The sequence below is a fragment of the Triturus cristatus genome, chromosome 7 (assembly GCF_964204655.1).
Source record: "Triturus cristatus chromosome 7, aTriCri1.1, whole genome shotgun sequence".
NCBI classification, from domain to species: Eukaryota; Metazoa; Chordata; class Amphibia; order Caudata; family Salamandridae; genus Triturus; species Triturus cristatus.
In genome coordinates, this window is record NC_140590.1 from 616,040,146 (window position 1) to 616,058,386 (window position 18,241).

Here is an 18,241-nt window from a genome sequence, read left to right on the forward strand (position 1 = left end):
AAAAAAGGGACAGTTTACAGTGGAAAAATGTGATGTGTCCACATTGTATTTTGGGCCGTTTCCTGTCACAGGCACTAGCCCTACCCACACAAGTGAGGTACCATTTTTATCGGGAGACTTAGGGGAACACAGAATAGTAGAACAAGTATTATTACCAATTGTCTTTCTATGCATTTCCGCATTCCAGATGTGAGAGTGTGTAAAAAGAAGTCATTTTGAAAAATGCCCTCTAATTTACATGCTAGTATGCATACCCACAAATTCAGCGATGTACAAATAACCACTTCTTCTAAACTCCCTATGTTGTTCCCATTTCAGAAATACATAGGTTTCCTTCATACCTATTTTTCACTCTTTATATTTTATTAAATGAATTGCTGTATACCCGGCACACAATGAAAAACGATTGCAGGTTCTGTTCAGTTATTGGCGCTCGGTACCTCGCGTTCTTTGTGAACCTACAAGTCCTATATATTTTGGCAACCATAAGGGTCTAGCAAACGTAATGGTATATTGCTTTCAAAAATCTGCCAAAGTTAGAAGAAGTTACAGGTGAAAACCTAGGCACAAATGGCTGGATTTTTTTCAACTCAATTTCAATATTTTTTTATTTCAACTGTTACTTTCTAGAGGAAACCCTTGAAGAATCTGCACAAATGATCCCCCCTTGCTAAATTCAGAATTTTGTCTAAATGTATAGCTTTCCTGGATCCATTATTGGTCTCACACCCGTTTCTACCACTAACTGGAAAGAGGTTGAAAGCACAAAAAATAGGAAAAATGGGCTATGACCCAGTAAAACGCCAAAACTGTGTAGAAAATGTGGGTTTACTGACAAAAGTCAGCCTGTTTCTGAAAGCTACGAAGATGATGATTTTAGCACCACATACCCTTCATTGATACTGTTTGCAGGGGAAAATACAGACACTTTCTTCTTTATTTTTTCAAATTTTTACCTCAAAAAACAAAATTTGGCTAATTTCTTGGTCCCCTCCAGGCAAATCCACAAACCCTGGGTTCCTTTAGAATCCTCAGGATGTTGGCAAAAAAGGTCGCAGATTTGGCATGGATACCTTATGTGGACAAAAGGTTAGGGGGCCTTTAGGCAAAGTACCCCAAATAGCCAAAAAAGGCTTAGCTCGGGGGGAAAAGGCCTAGCAGCGAAGGGATTAATGGGGGGGTCTTTGAGGACCCCCAAGTCTTCAAGGCCAGGACTGGATTAATCTTAGCTCATTGGTTCCATAAAAATAACAGCAAGAGTAAAGACATTTTCTGGTAGATATGCTCTAGTGCCCATGCCTTAGGAAAACTGCCTGTTTGTCTGACGTCAGTGTTGATGACAGAGTTAAAAAAACTGGAGCGGAGATGGCGCAGGCTATATGAAGCCTCTGCGCGGGACATCTACAAACAAGCAAGAAGAATCTATCATGCTCACATAAAGTCAGCTAAGAAAGCCTATTTTCTCCAGGCCATTTCTATGGCAGCTCAAGGCAACAAGGAAAAAGAAATTTTTAAAATAGTCAAGGATTTTACTAATCCGTCAGTCCTTCGGCAGGAAATCCCGCCATCCCAGAAACACTGTGATGAAATTGCAGTGTATTTTGAAAATAAGATCCTGGACATAGTTAAGACTTTCCCCCAAACATCGTCCACTGTAGAAATCACCGAAATCACTGAGAGCATAGAGAGCAAGGAAAGTACAGCCACCCTGGAAATATTCTCTCATGTAACGCTAGAAGACTCTTTAAAGGCCATTCTTGCCTGTAAATCGGGCTCGCCTTTTGATCCCTGTCCCGCATTAGTCCTACATACCCTAGCCACAGTAATGAATCCCATTATTAATGGGATCATTAACTCATCCCTAGCCACAGCGGATATTCCAAACGACTGGAAACTTGCTGCTCTTAAGCCTCTTCAAAAAAAGGCATTAGCCGACCCGACCACCCTCTCCAATTTACGGCCAATATCCCTGCTCCCTGCTCTATCCAAAATGACTGAGAAGTTCGTGAATTACCAGCTCACGAGTTTCTTGGAAGAAAATAACATTCTGCATTCCAATCAGTCAGGGTTCAGATCTAATCACTCTACCGAATCTGCCCTGCTGTATACAGCAGAGACCCTTCGGATGGCCTTGGACCGGGGTAAGAAAGCTGTATTAATCCTACTTGACCTGTCGGCAGCCTTTGATACGGTTTCCCATAACATCCTTCTGAACCGTCTGGCTGCCGCAGGAGTAGGTGGGGTGGTTCTGGCCTGGCTAAAAAATGTTCTCACAAACAGACAACAAGTTACAGTGCTTGGTAATTTTCAATCGGAGGCCAGACCCCTTAGCTCTGGAGTCCCTCAGGGATCAAGCTTGAGTCCACTGCTCTTTAACTTGTATATGGTCCCCCTGATGAAACTAATTACAAGCTTCCAGATTAGTAGTGTCTCGTATGCTGATGATACTCAGCTTATTTTAGTACTAGATGGTGACCATTTAGATAGTGAGGACAATCTCAGACAGTGCCTAGCTGCTACTTTTCATTGGATGGCGGACAATCACCTCAAATGCAACGCTGGCAAAACAGAAATTATCCCCTTTGGTAAACAAAATCTGTTTTCCCCAACAACTTGCTGGCCCGAGGATGCTGAAGTTCCCCCTATGACCATCACCTCTGCTCGGAATCTGGGCATCAGGTTTGATTGCCAGCTATCCTTCAAACAACAAGCGCTGACTGTAGCAGGCTCATGCTTCTGTATAATAAAATCATTAAGGAAGTTTTTTGATCTCCTGCCCTTGCCAGCTAGGAAGACAGTCGCAGTTGCTCTGATCACCTCCAGGCTGGACTATTGTAATAGTTTATATGCTGGAGCCAATAAAACAGTACTACGTAAACTACAAATAGTCCAGCACGCTGCGGCTCGTTTAGTACTACGCTGGCCTCGTAAATCATCTGCATCAGCGGCACTGAATACACTTCATTGGCTCCCCATTGGTAAAAGGATTCTTTTTAAGATCCTTTTACTTACTTTTAGGGCCTTCCATCAGCAAGGTCCGAAGTATCTGTGCAATGGCTTTAAACGTTACCATCCGGCACGCTGTTTGAGATCCTCAGGACTGAATCTGCTCACTATCCCTAAATTCAAGCTAGCCACCAAGGGTGGCAAATCTCTTTTTGTCTTGGGCGCTAAAGCCTGGAATGGTCTTCCCTCTTTCATCCGATCCTTGTCGCAGGAGGCCCAATTTAGAAAGGCTCTAAAAACATGGATCTTTTCTCTTACTGATGCGGCTTGCCCAGCAATGGTGTAGTCTTGGTGCCTGCGTGAATTATGTCTTCCCCCCTCAACTATTCCATCTGGTTGACTTAGCGCCAAGATACTCCTTGGAGTGGTAGCCGCGCGGTATAAATTCACCTTTACATTACATTACATTACATTACATTACATGAGCTGCGAGGGTCATATCTGGCAGGCACTCATTCTAAAAGAAATGTGGAATGTAATTACTTTTTGCACTTACCATCTGCATGGCTTTTAGATTTGGAAGAGCTGGAGCCCCTTCTCCCAACACCAGGAGCCACCCCTGCTACATGTACTGCTTTATATTCTTCAGTAAATATGGGCACCACTGGGGGTGTTTACTAGCAGCCAAACATTTTGTATGCCTGATTGCGTTCCCCTCCACACCTCCCTCATAATCCATCAAGATCCTTGACTCAGTGAGACTCCCAGCCTGCACAACTTCTGCAAGGCACTGCTGATACTGTGGGCATGAAGAGTTTGCCCTGATTCTTCTTGCTTGGTATCCATCTGGTTGGCACACAAACTGATAATGGGCATAGCTGTGGGATTCTAACATGGTGATCATGCCAAGCCACTAACAACTTGCAGCCTGGAAGTGTGCATGTGGAGGACCTGGGTTCCCCCAACTGCTGTGGCAGCCCCTGGATGGCTGGAGGCAGAAGGCAGAGGGACATGGGCTGGGCAGTTTTCTGCACTCTGAGGGAGCCAGGAACCAAAGGTACCTGGACCTGTGGGGCAGCCTTCTACCGCAGAGGAGCCAACTGAGAAGAGTGGCTTCCATTGGAGCTGTGCTGTGCCCATTTGTTAGAGTGGAGCTGTAAGTCGTAGTGTGCCCCATTACCTGCCTATTTTCTGGTGGTGGCCACTGGCTGGAATAGTCGCAGCTCTCTAGGTACAGTTACAATATGGATTGGGTTCTAGAAGGCCAACTTGAAAATTCTGCGTCTTGGTGGATCTCTTCTGGAGGATACTGGATTGCTCGTTAGCTGCAAAGTACAGTGGTAAAGTGTGGCATTACAGGTTTGTCAGCAAACTGGGAGAGTGTAGCCCTCAACAAACACATTTGGGGGAGACTTGTTTCCCATTGCATTTTATATTACACACAGACATGACACATACAGCTTTGCCTAGACATAATCCATGTAATAATCAATATTGTATAATTTCATGGCATGTGAATGACCACAATGACAAAACAAAGTGAGGGCAGTATTGTTATATGCCAAAAGGCAAGGCCCTGTTGCATTGCTTCTGCAAGAAATCCATCTCATCTTGTACTTTCCTGGGTAGATTTGGGAATACAAGGGTTTTTCAAGCTGGGTTTGCCAGGAGTTCCAAAGGGGTTGCGTTACTCGTTGAAAAGATGACGTTTCCCCCCACATCCATTGCAATCCAGTCAGATCCACTGGGCAGGTACGTTTTCATATGGGGATTGTTGGAAGGGATGTACTGGAATCTCATTAGTGTATGTGCTCTGCCTGGTTTACTTGGGGACGCTTCGGAAAGCTTATCAAGTTTGGTTCTCAGTTTGCCTTTGGAGGTAGTGGTTATTGACGGAGACTTTAATACTGTAATGGACTCGAAATTGGATGTACTTAGCTTCATGTGCACAAATAGGAAATCCTGCTTGGCTAACTTTATGATATTGCTGTGATTATTTGATGTATGGTGTAGATGGCACTTGAAGGTAAAGCAATACACTCACAGTACAGCTGCACATCACTCATTTTCTCGTATTGACATATTTTTATACCAGCCAGCTAGGTTACTACCATCTCTTAGGTACAGATTCTGCCCAGGGGACTCTCTGACCATTCCCCATTGGAAGCTGAGCTCACTAGGCAGGTGGGTGGACAGATCAGGTCTTGCGACTGAATGCTTGGTGGTTTCAGGACCCCCATTTGACACGTAACCAAAATGGTTTTATGCCAGGTAGATATTCTCGACACTGTCTCTGGTGCCTGCAGGCAGCTGTGGCGAACTCTGGTGAATTGCAGGGGGAGGCTGTATTGCTATATATAGACTTTCACAAGGTTTTCGGCACTGTTAATTGGCCCTTCATGCTTGGGGTGGGTACTGCACAGAACGGCCATTAGCTGGCGTTTCCTGGGTGATGATAAAATGTTGTATTCCTCACCATGTGCGTGCGTCTGTGTTAATGGTGCCTTGTTGGTGCCCTTTCTCATTGGCTGTGTGACTTGTCAGGGGTGTCTGCTGTCATCCCTTTTTTTTCCACTGGTGATTGAGCCTCTAGTAGAGTGAATATGAAAGGTTTCAGGTCTGTGGGAATTCTGGTAGTGCAGTGGTTCTTAGGACCGAGTCTCCCTCTATGCTGATGACTCTAATTGTATGTCCAGTGACCTGAATGCTCAACACCCAGGGCATTCTGGATGGTGCAGGTATTTGGTGTGGTTTCTGGTCTCAGGGGGATTTTAGATAAATTGGTTCTCCTGCCTCTGGTGGGGTGTGCTTCTGGAGGATCTTGAATACGATGGTGGCTACATCACATTTCAAGTACTTAGGACTCATGATTTCCCTGGATGCCTCTCTAGGCTGGGAACTCAGTATATCTCCATTATTTACAGGACCAGAAAGGATAGTGAGGATTGGGCAGCACTGCCACTTACCACGATGGGTTTATTTAAAATTATGGATTTCCCACATTTCCTGTATGTTTTTCAAAACTATCCCACTCCTAGTAAATTGGGGTGGAGCTGCATGGAGGCAGTTGTGTAGGCTGTCGTAGAGTGAAGTAGAGTTTTGTAAAGTGGTGTAGAGTGAAGTGGAGTGTTGTACACTGTCATTGGCAGGAGTACATCCTTGCACAGTGTAGTGTTAAACAGTGGAATATAGTGTGGTAGAGTGGAGGGGCGTAGACTGTTGTTAAATGGAGTACTGTGGAGTCACTTCTTCTCATCCCTCCGAAATTGAAAAGGAGAACCATTCAGTCCTGATCCTTTTTTGGTAACATATCCAGGATGTGGAACTCACTCCCTATAGACCTCAGATGCAACCCCTCCTTCCCCTGCTTCAAAAGGGACCTGAAACTCCTTCTCCTCAAGAAATACTTTAACGTCCAAGTCAACGAACCTATACTTCAATAACCCAGCTGACTCCCCGCTCACTTGTCCATCAAGGATAGATGGTTATCTGACTGTCTCAACCTCCCGAGCTTCCTCCCTCCCCTTCACTGTTATGCCTAATTATAATGTTTTGCTTATAGCTTTATGCATCCTTATGTGCTGCTAAGTAATGTATGCCTAATTATAATGTTTGCTTATATCTTTATGCATCCTTATGTCCTGCTCTGTAATTCAACTTGTTTTCCCTTGTGTATGTAAAGCGCTCTGATACCCCAGGTCTAGCTAGCGCTATATAAAACTTATAAATAAAACTGTGTTGTTGAACCGAGTACAGTGAAGTGGAATGGAGTGGAGTTGAGTGGTGTGGCATGCACTGGAATAACGTAGAGTGGAGTAGCATACAGTGGGATGGCGTAGAGTGAAGTGGTGTACAGTGGAATAGGTACAGTGGCGTACAGTGGAGTTACATAGAGTGGAATAGCGTACACTGGAGTGGGGTGGAGTGCATTTATGTACAGTGAAATTTACATAGAATACAGTGGCGTATAGTGGGATGGCATACAGTGGAGTGGCGTTAACAGGACTGGTGTACAGTGGACTTGCGTACAGTGGAATAGAGTATAGTGAGTGGTGTAGAGTGGCATACAGTGGAATAGCGTACAGTGGAGTGGTGTAGAATGGACTGGCATAGAGTCAAGTGCGGTAGAGTGGAGTGGCAAATACCGCAATAGTATACAGTGGAGTGGCGAACCGGGGAGTAGCATAGAGTGGTGTGGCATGCAGTGAAATGGCATACAGTAGAGTGGCCTACACTGAAATATCATAGAATGGAGTATCATACAAGGGAGGGACATACAGGGGAGTGGGGTACACTGGAGTAGTGTAGAGTGGAGTTTCGTAGACTTGAAAATAGTACAGTGGAGTGGCGTACAGTGGAGTAGCGCAGAGTGAAGTGGTGTAGAGTGGAGTAGTGTACAGTGAAATAGCATACAGTGGAGTGAGGTGGCGTGACGTAGAGTCGAATAGCATTGAACTGAGTGGTGTAGACTAGTTGTGTATAGTGGAATAGCGTATAGTGAAGTGGCTTAGAGTGGAGTGGTGTACAGTGGAGTTGAATACAGTGGAGTGGCGTACAGTGGAGAGGTGCAGTCTGGAATAGTATAAATAGATTGTTGTTGAATGGAGTGGTGTACATTGGAATAGCATACAGTGTAGTAGCACAGAGTGGAGTGGAGTGGTGTAGAGTGGAGAGGCGTACACTGAAGTGAGGCAGAGTGTAGTGAGGACGCCAAGGATCCTCACTCAGCCCTACGCTCTTCATTATCTATATGGCCCCCCTCGCTACCATCATCAGAAAACATGGACTCAGCATAGTATCCTACGCCGACGACACCCAGCTCATCCTCTCCCTCACCAAGGAATCCAACATCACTAGACACAGTTTCCTTGAAGGAATGATAGACGTTGCATCCTGGATGAGCCGCAGCTGCCTGAAGCTCAACTCGGAGAAAACGGAAGTCCTCGTCCTCAGACTCACCCCCTCCACATGGGACAACACCTGGTGGTTGGTTTGGGTGTGAGGTGCACTCTTGAGTTTAATAAATTCTAAGCTATTTAACGCTATTTAACCAATGGTGCTACACCGCAAAGTATGCTGTCACACATATATCAATAATAATCAGATGCTGGAGGTAGCATTTTTCAAGCAGTTACAAAAATCAGGCAGAGCTGAATTGAGGAAAGACGGGATGGAATTTTGCTTGGTAGAATGTGACGTCATTCAAATTGAACAAATCTAAGAAGGTTTCACTCAAGGATTTTGGGTTCATGCGGTTTTCAGAAACATTTCCCCTGAAGAACATATAGTATAATGTATTTTCATGAATGTGAATGAATTATACAATGGTGAATCATGGTAAAAATGAGAATAAATAATGGAAACTAATGTAAAGATATTTTAGTAAGGTGATTACGTTTGTTGAGATATAAACATGTACAGTGCGCACTGCTTTCAAGTTGAATTACTTGAGAATATTCACAACACCTGGTGGCTCACCGCCCTCAGCAACCCTCCCACACCCACAGACCATGTCCGCAACCTCAGCATCATACTCGACTCCTCCCCCTTCATGAACTGACAGGTCAACCCCGTCTCCTCCACATGCTTCAACACCTTCCGCATTTTCCGCAAGACCTTCAGATGGATTCCCTCGAATCCAGAAAGACCATCACCCACACACTCATAACCAGCAGACTGGACTACGGGAACACCCTCTACGCTGTAATCAACAAATCTCTACTCTTAAAACTCCAGACTATCCAGAATGCCGCAGCCAGACTCGTCCTCGGCATCCCAGAACAAGACCACACCACCCAGAACCTACAAGACCTCCACTGGCTCCCCGTCGAAAAGAGAGTGACCTTCAAGCTGCTCACTCACGCCTACAAATCCCTCCACAACACCGAACCCCAATACCTCAACGAAAAGCTCTTCTTCTACGCACCCAAGAGAAACCTCCACTCCGCCGACCTTGCCCTGGCCGAAATCCCACACATTCGCAGAGCCTGAATGGGAGGAAGAGCCTTCTCCTACATCGCGGCCAAGACCTGGAACAAACCCCCCTTAGCATCAGACGATCCCCATCACTACAAGCATTCAGGAAGAGACTCAAGACCTGGCTCTTCAGATGAGACGAAGCTGCTCAAAGCCCCCTGCCCCCCGCACCTTGAGACCCTCAAGGGTGAGTAGTGTGATTCGCAAATCAAAGATTGATTGATTGATTGATTGATTGGCCTATAGTAGAATAGCGTAGAATGAAGTGGTGTAGAGTGGAATAGCATATAAGGAATGGTGTACATTGTAGGCATACAGTGGAGTGGCATAGACTGGAATAATGTAGAGTGAGCGGCATAGAGTGAATTTGCATACAGTGGACTAGTGTAGAGGGGAATAGCATAGAGTGGAGTAACATATAGTGGAGTGGTGCAGATTGGAGTGGCATAGAGTGGAGTGGCATAGGATGGAATTCTTAGAGTGGAGCAGTATATAGTGAAGTGGCGTACAGTGGAGTGGCATTGATTGAAGGGGCATAAAGTGAAATAGTGTAGAGTGGAGTTGAGTGGCATACAGTGGAGTTGCATATACTGGAATAGCGTAGAGAGGAGTGGCATAGAGTGGCATGGTGTACAGTGTAGTGGCGTACAGTGGAATAGCATACAGCGGAGTGGTGAAGAGTGCAGTAGTGTAGAGTGGAGTGATGTACAGTGGAATAGCGTACAATGGAGTGGCATACAGTGAAGTGTCATAGAGGGGAATAGCGTACAGTACAGTGGCGTATACTGCAGTGGTGTCGCGTGGAGACATGTAGAGTGGAGTAAGGTACGATGTAGTGGTGTACAGTAGAACAGCATACAGTAGAGTGGCATACAGTGGAGTGGCATATAGTAGAATAGCGTACACTGGAGTGCTGTATAGTGGAGTGGCTTGCTGTAGAATAGTGTAGAGTGAAGTGGTGTACAGTGGAGTGGCATACAGTAGAGTGAGGTACAGTGGAATAACATAAACTAGAGTGCCTTAAAGTGAAGTGCCATACAGTGGAGTGCAATATAGCAGAATAGCATAGAGTGAAGTAGCGTAGAGTGAAGTGGCATACACTGGAGTGGCACAGAGTGGAGTGGAGTACAGTGTAATAGCATATAGTGGAGTGCCAGAGTGGAGTGGCGTATAGCAGAATGGCATACAGTGGAATGACATGGCATACAGTGGAATGCCGTAGAGTGGTGTGTAGTGGAGTAGCATACGGTGGATTGGCATACACTAGAGTGGCATAGAGTGGAATATCGTAGAGTGTAGTGTCATACAGTAGAATTGCTTACCTTGGACTAGCGTACAGTGGAGTAGCCTAGAGATGAGGGGCATACAATGGGGAGCATAGACTGGACAGTCATAGAATGGAGTGGCAGAGTGTGATAGTGTACAGTGGAGTGGTGTCATCATATGTATTACGCATCAATTCCCGAATTTAGCGCGCACACCTGTCATCAAGCATGGAGCCAACACATCACACGTGTGGCTTTCATCACTACGTGCCATCTACCAGGCTTGGACTGCACACACCTGTTATAAAGCGTGAATTTTAAGCCCTACTCTAATCACTTGAATCACTGTGAACTTCTTATGAGCGCGCACACCTGTTTTAAATCATTGCGTCCTCCCCAAAGACGTGCGGCCTCATTCACTGCACACCTCCTGGCAGATACTTGTTGCTAACGCAACGGCCCTTCACCACTGCGCATATCTACACTACTGCAGAATTGTTGTCTAGACCTAAGTGAAGGCACAGGTCTTCATTACGCATGTCTCTAGAACAAATCACAAGCATGGCGCCTGGACGTATTCACTGCCGGCTAATTAAGCAAGAAGCCCACTAAGTCACTTTTTCTGAGACTTCTGTCCATCTTTAACAGTTATCCCAAGAGGTTCCCAAGAGGTTCATACCTTAATACCTCTTTACCCCCACAGCCCCTTGATTCTCAAGGCAGTGGATGTGACTCATCTACATTCCGGCATCCAGAAACTGACTCAACCTACCCCTGATGGTTCTACAATGACACCGTTTTTCATTCTTGATTAGGTAATCATCCAGCACTTCGGTCTGGTCCAACTTTTATTCTTTTAAATTCCATGCAGTTCCTTGATTCCTGCCCTATCATTAATTCCACAGAATCCAACCCCTGGTGGATTGACCAATCGAAGCACTCATCAGATCTTTGATGGTTACTACTACTGGTAGGTTTTCACAACCACTGGTCAATCCTTTCATACTATGTAACACACCGTACTTATGGCTAATTTGTTTCATAGGCTGTCCTACCTTGTCCTGAAGTAACCCAATGTGATTTCAATAGAATCACGCACTTTCTTGGGTCGAAACGTCGACGTGCCTACACAATCTTTCCCCATTCTCTACACTCCATGTAATAGCAGCACCATGTATGGATTGGAGATTCAATGAAATAGGGATTGATGTCTACTGGATGAACATGTTATATACATTTTGTACAGCACTGTATATACGTTATTCACCCAAAGCACTGTGTCACTTCTAGATCACCTTATCACTGATTAGTTTATTTTTTGCACCACCTTTTTTTTTAAAACAAAATCGTTTTTTGTGACAATCTGACTAAAATATAATCCTAATTGTATACCAGAAAAATGAATTAATTTATGAATACAATTGATATTGATTACATCAATCTAGGTGTGTTTAACTTTTTTCTTTTTATTTATAAATGCTGTTAAAGTAATTATCTAACTCCCGACAGAACCTACCTTACCTTTGATTTCAGACACCCAGGTTCTGAGGGTCACTGGGAAACCCCATTATACTTAATGGCCTTAGGACTCTGGGCATTTTATCACTGCTAACCAGTGCTTAAGTACTTGTGTTATCTTCATTAAACATTCTTTGAGTGGATTATATCCAATTGACATGTCTAATTTGCCTATAAGTCCCTTCTGGTGTGATATACCGTATTCTGAGGGCCTGTAAATTTAATGCCACTAGTGGGCCTACATAGCACCTTAAAACATGTCCCAGGCATGCCATTGCAGCCTACATGCAGCTGTAAACTGCCAAGTTGACTTGCCATTTGAATCCCCTTGCCAAGTCTTAATTTCCCCTCTTATTACATATTACTCTGAGGTAGGCCCTAGGTATCCCATAGGGCCGGGTTCTGTGCAATTAAAAGGCTGGACATGTACGTTTTGGGTTTACATGTCCTGGTAGTGAAAAACCCCTAAATGTGTTTTGCACTTCTGTGAGACCTACCCCTCTCGTAGGATAACATTGGGGATTCCGTATTACATTTAATAAGCCGTAATTTTCAACTGAGAGCTGGTAACTGTATCATGTTTGGTGTTTATGAAATTGTAATTATAAACCCTCTTTGATGGTAAAGTTGGATTTTTCATTACAATTTTAAAAATGCCACTTAGTTGCCATTTTCCTGCACTTTGTGCCTGCAGCCTGTTTTAGGTCACATAACTGGGTGTAGCTGACAGTTAGACTTTGTGAATTTCTCCGAAACAATTACACTATAGAAGGCTTAGGTGTGCCTCAATGGGTCATCAACTGGCAGAGCTGAGCACAGCCCCACTTACAACCGAATAGCCTGTGCTCTGACTTCACACAAAGGGCCAAATGACCCTGCATTGTCACTGCAGCTAGCTTGGAGCCACAGCAGGGGATTCAGAAAATTCCATGCACTTCAAAGAGCTTTTCCAAAAGCTTCTTCCACATTCAAGAAGAAGGGTACCAGGGTATAAAATCAGGACCTTCAGACAAACTTTTCACTTCACTACTGGACCTGCAGGAGGACTCTCAGAGGACTGCTTGCTGTTGTTACCTGCAGTGCTCACTGCCAGACTGCTGCTGTACCAGGAAAGACTGCTTTGATGCCAGGAGCCTACCTTGAAACCTCAGAGGCCAGCCCTGCTGTTGACCCTTGCATCTTTACCTGCACCCAGGACTACCAGAAGTGATTCCAAGGATTAGTTTGCTAGCCTCATGTTCAGAGCCACAAGGACATAAAAGACTCCCACCATCTTGAACCTGCAACTAGACCCAGCCTGGGTGAGTCCTGAACCCCCAACAGGTGTACCACCAGCCCTGGACCCTTGGTTGTGGTGCTAAAGGTGCCCAGATGGCCAGTCCAAAAATGGAGGAAAAATGTTGGTGCTCTGAGAACCAGGTCGAGACCGGGACCAACCTGCTTGTCTATCCGTCTGAGGTGCAGTGCCTGTCAGATTGATTTTACAGCTTCTCCTACTACATTGTTCTATGTGGCAGCGAATCCTTTTCATCGGCCCTTCGCCAAAGGGGTATCCGACCTTGTAAAATTGTCTTGAGATACAGCCTTCAGACTCGTCCCGCTGGAGATTTTTTACCTCCATTTTGGTAACTAAGTCCAAATGTAGAAATCTTCATCGCGGCTTTGACCCAAGGCCATTCGACGACAAAGCTATCTCCTCAGACTCCTCCTGCTGCCTTGCCATGCTCAACTTTACCTTCTAAAACACTTTTTCTCAGAATTTCTTCAAAGTGCAAAGGTGAGCGCTGACGAGGCCCAACCCACATCTTGTATCCAAAATCCCACTCCATCGCGGTTGGCTGTACCATTTGACTTTGACCTAGTTCACGCGCCTAGATGTCTGCAGTTGGCGCTTTCATCTTTTAAGCACTCGTTTTTTGTAAAAACTTTAAAAATTCATAACTCTGGTTCTTCTGTTTTGATTTATGTTATTTTGATGGCAAATAGTTTATTAAATGTACTCCATGTTTCTAAATTGGTGTGTGATTTTTCTTATGTTCTACTTTACACATTGCCTCTAAGTTAAGCCTGACTGCTTTTTGTACCAAGCTACACAGGGTTAAGCACAGGTTAATTTAATACGTTTTTTGTAGTTCACCCTGCAAAGCATTGTGGCTGTTGCTTGACCAGGGCTTACACCCAGTCAGCCAACAACCCAATTTCTAGCAGAATTTATATTTTTCCATGCATATTGTTGCAGCAGTTTACAGAGAACCATGCTTTTTTTTTATTCCTTTAAGTAGGTTGGCAATATTTCAGCTATTAGTGCGGTACTCTGTAGACATTTCTGTAAAGAATTAAATAGGTACAAATTTGAAAATACACTATAGTGCAGCATATTTGTCAAATATAGTATATTATGGTCTATTTAAAATTGTCAACATATTTATTTCTTTTTACTTTTTTTAATTACTGTGATACTTCCTAGGAAGTACAGCAGTATGCTATACATTTTTTTAAATATATAGAAACTTATAAATAATGTTCGCTACTAATAGGTAGGGGAAAATAATAATACCTAATACTTTCTAAGTGCGTAAGAGAGAACACAGCCAAAGTGTACTTAAATCAACATGGCGGCCTTTCTTTTTAGGGCTCGTCCCTAGCGATGCAGTGCGCAGCACTGCTCGCGCCGGCGAGAGCCCTTTTGTGGAGGGTTCCAAAACAGACCCTGGAAGCGCACACGCTCGTGTGTGTGCTTTTTCTTTGGTGTTATGGGATTGGCTTGTGAATGCTTGTTTTTTAGAAACACAGCACGCAATAGGCCAAAGGCGGTCGCGTTGCTCTGCCAATGGCCTATTGGTGTCTGTTACCCACACGCCGACATCTGTTTTCAATTATCGTGACCAGACACGGGCGCGATAATTGAAAACAGATTGCTCGCTGTAGCACGCACGCGCGCACCACTCGTTTCCTAATGTTACCGCAGTCTAGTCTGTCTCTTGTTTGAAGATATATCTGGCGATACCATGCTAAGCTTGTGTTTCTAATTCCATGCATTTGTACCTTAGAGCCAGACCTATTGGTTTAGCCATTGCTTGTTTATAAAGTCTTCATTTTTCTTTTAAAATACATTTGCAATAATAAGATGTGAGTGATACAGAGTCGCAGATAGTGCCCCAGGCACCTGCGCATTTATGCTCTTCTGTAAAGTTATTCCATTCCTACCGCTTATAAGTCTGCTGAACTCACGGTGTTCATAATACTACACGGCGCAGACAGTTCCAGGAATCACAGAGCTGAACAAATCGGTGTTCTAATCGGAGGAAAAAGAAACGCTGCAGATAGCAGCATCCCAAAGGAGCGAGATGCTGCACAGAAAGGAGAAGCAATCAACATGCTTTGTATGTTCAGATCCAGTATTTATCTTTTCAGGATGCTGAGCTGTGACATCAAAAAACACATTATACACTCCGAGCAGGGACAGGAAAATAAGAGTCATATCGATAAAGGAGTTACACTTGTAAAGGGCTGGAATGAAAGAGGGGGGAGCGGGTGCAGATTCTGCGGCTGCTGCGTGTAATGGACAGCCTGTCTTCGAGCAACTCAGCTGTGAAACGACGCACGCCTCCAGTTTACTGCCCTGCTCTGATGGCAACTCGTATTCTGCAGCAGTGTGCGTGCGCTACTGTATTTCTGTCTCTGGGGGCGGTGTGAACGAGTCGATGCCATGATAGAGTGTGCTAAATGCTCCTTTGAGAAAGGTCATATGGGTCATTAGAGCCTTTCCTCTAAGCGCATTTCCTTCTCACAGGCTGCAGATGGGAATGCAGAAAAACACACACACACAATTCTTCTGACAATACACTGGAGCCCAGATGCCCTAAAAGATTACACAGGTCAGTCCGCGAGTTGCACGATCACCTTTTATCTTTTGAATTATCATCTAAAAGACATGCCACCTGGAAATTGAAATTGGCTCTGTAAGGATGCGGTAAGATTAACACTGTGCTCCTTGCTTTGTGTAAAAATAACTTGTTTCCTGATGCGGATGTTCAAAGGAGATGGTACTGCTGAGGTAGCAGGTGGGGAACACGACTTATTCCAGGTCAGACGCAATCAATGTTAGATTCTAAAGATACATTAAAGTGCAGCATGGGAGATATCATGGCATTTACACTGGTCAATAGCTCAAACTCGCGTCAATGCGAGACCTATTGCATTGTAAATGCTTGTTTGTAAAGGCAGTCATAAGCAAATGGTATAATGCCTTGTCATCACTACGTACTACTGTAGTTTCACAAAATTACTGTGTCAACAGATATCACTAAGTTTAAATACATTATAACTTTAAAAATACTTACCCTACTTACCTGCAATACCCAAAAGGATTATCTACACACCATAATCTACATTCCTGCCAAACTTCATTCACATCTGTTCAGCCTTTTTTGCGCTACGCATGAGTGCAATGTCTATAGAAAATGCATTGGTCCCAAAATGCGTTTTGGGACCCCCCTTTTTTCTTTGCACCCCCTTGCCAAAGCTCCACTACATTTTGCATCATCTGCCAATGTAGAAAAAAGAACACATCTGTAAAGTTTCGGGGAAATTTGTCAAACGGGCACAAAATTATTAGCGAGCATAAATCTGAGGAATTTCTATCTATAGGAATCCTATAAATATATGAATAGGTTTAGTGAATTAGTAAGACACAATAGAAAGAAAATTGAGTGGAGGCACAGCCCCCCTCTCAAAAAATAGTAGATAATTTCAAATAAAGACTTTTCAAAGAGACAATATAAAAGGGGGCATAGAGTGTAACCCTCCGCCCCCAGAAAAAAAAAAATCTTTTAAAAAGGAGTACTGTGGGATCACCCTCCAATAAAACGAACATTTGAAATTAGAAACATTTGTATGTGTGTGTGCTACTGAGAAGATATATTAAAAAATGAAAATCTTAATATATCAAATGGAAAATAGCAACAAATATAAATGCATCTAAATATGGGTAGATAGATAGATAGATAGATAGATAGATAGATAGATAGATAGATAGATAGATAGATAGATAGATAGATAGATAGATAGATAGATAGATAGATAGATAGATAGATAGATAGATAGATAGATAGATAGATAGATAGATAGATAGATAGATAGATAGATAGATAGATAGATAGATAGATAGATAGATAGATAGATTGATTTACACACATAATATAGAAATTGAAAAACAAATTAGCAAGGCAAGGGCTTTTTAAATTCTTGATTAATTCTGATAAAAAATAGTTTTTTATGGGAGAGGAGTTTTTTGGGGAGAGAAGTTGGCCTAACGGCTGGGGCGGTCGACCTCGGATCTGGGGAACTGGGTTTGAGTCTCGGCAATGACCCTGAACATCCTGTGATTCTGGACAAATCACTTAATCTCCCCGTGCCTAACAAAAAAATGAATGTGTCCTCATGTAACGCATCTGGTGCTATGTAAAGCGCTCTGATACCGGATACCTTCGGGTCAAGTTTGCGCTATATAAAACTCCATAAAAGAAAAATAAAAGAAAAAGAAAACTTACTTAAATGTAGATTAGCACATAAATATGTATGTGTATATATGGGAGGGAGTGTGTGTGTGTATAATACGTATATTATACACACACATATATACACATATACATATTTACCCTATATATGGTGTGTGTGTGTGTGTGTGTGTATATATATATAAATGTATATATATATAGAGAGAGAGAGAGAGAGAGAGAGCGAAAGAGAGAGAGCATACATACAATTAAATATAAATATAAATGTGTAAACTTACAAACACAGATGCGAAAGTGAAGGTACTTAGGGTCGAATGATTTCCGGTGCAGTGGTGGCTCCTCACCGAAAAACCTGTGAAGTAACGACAGACAAGCCGAAAAATAGTGATGTTGAGCTGCATAAGGACACAAACCATCCAATTTAAAGGCTGGCAAAGAAGCTGTGATCAGGGGAGGGACAAATACATTAATAAGAGGAAGTAACAACATTAAATGATGAGGACTCAAATAAGATTGACAAGAAAGCCAACCACTGGTGAGCAACTGGCTGAGCCAATGCCCGCTATTGATAGTGTCCACAATCGGCATCTGACCACTAACAGCTTTACACTGTCCTGCTCCCTGCTGACGAGAGGCAACTACCTCGAAACACGTGTCCAGGGATGGCTAAATGCAACACATACTGTTCTCCTTACACATCGTGGCATAGGCGTACCCGCCGTCGCCACTACATTTACCACAGTCCTTTGGGGCAACTTGCTGGTGTGACGAGCAGTGTGCGACCAACTTGTGTACAAATTATTACGGCTCCCTTGAGCTAACGGGCTGACGAGCCTTGGATCTGCACCTGCGCGCCATGAGAGGTACTTGACCTGTTTTTAATTACATTTTGGCAGTCCACACGGCACCCCTTTACACTGTCCTGCTCCCTGCTGACGAGAGGCAACTACCTCGAAACACGTGTCCAGGGATGGCTAAATACAACACATACTGTTCTCCTTACACATCGTGGCATAG

At 43.7% G+C, this 18,241-nt stretch overlaps 1 long non-coding RNA gene across 1 annotated transcript in view; it reads right to left on the reverse strand.

Annotated features, from left to right (window-relative positions):
• LOC146810212 (uncharacterized) overlaps positions 1–18,241 on the reverse strand; it is a 72,982-nt gene that overhangs the window by 49,817 nt on the left and 4,924 nt on the right. The window contains exon 2 of the long non-coding RNA XR_014966563.1: positions 17,503–17,576. This is a non-coding gene — a long non-coding RNA (uncharacterized LOC146810212). The remainder of the gene's footprint in view (positions 1–17,502; positions 17,577–18,241) is intronic.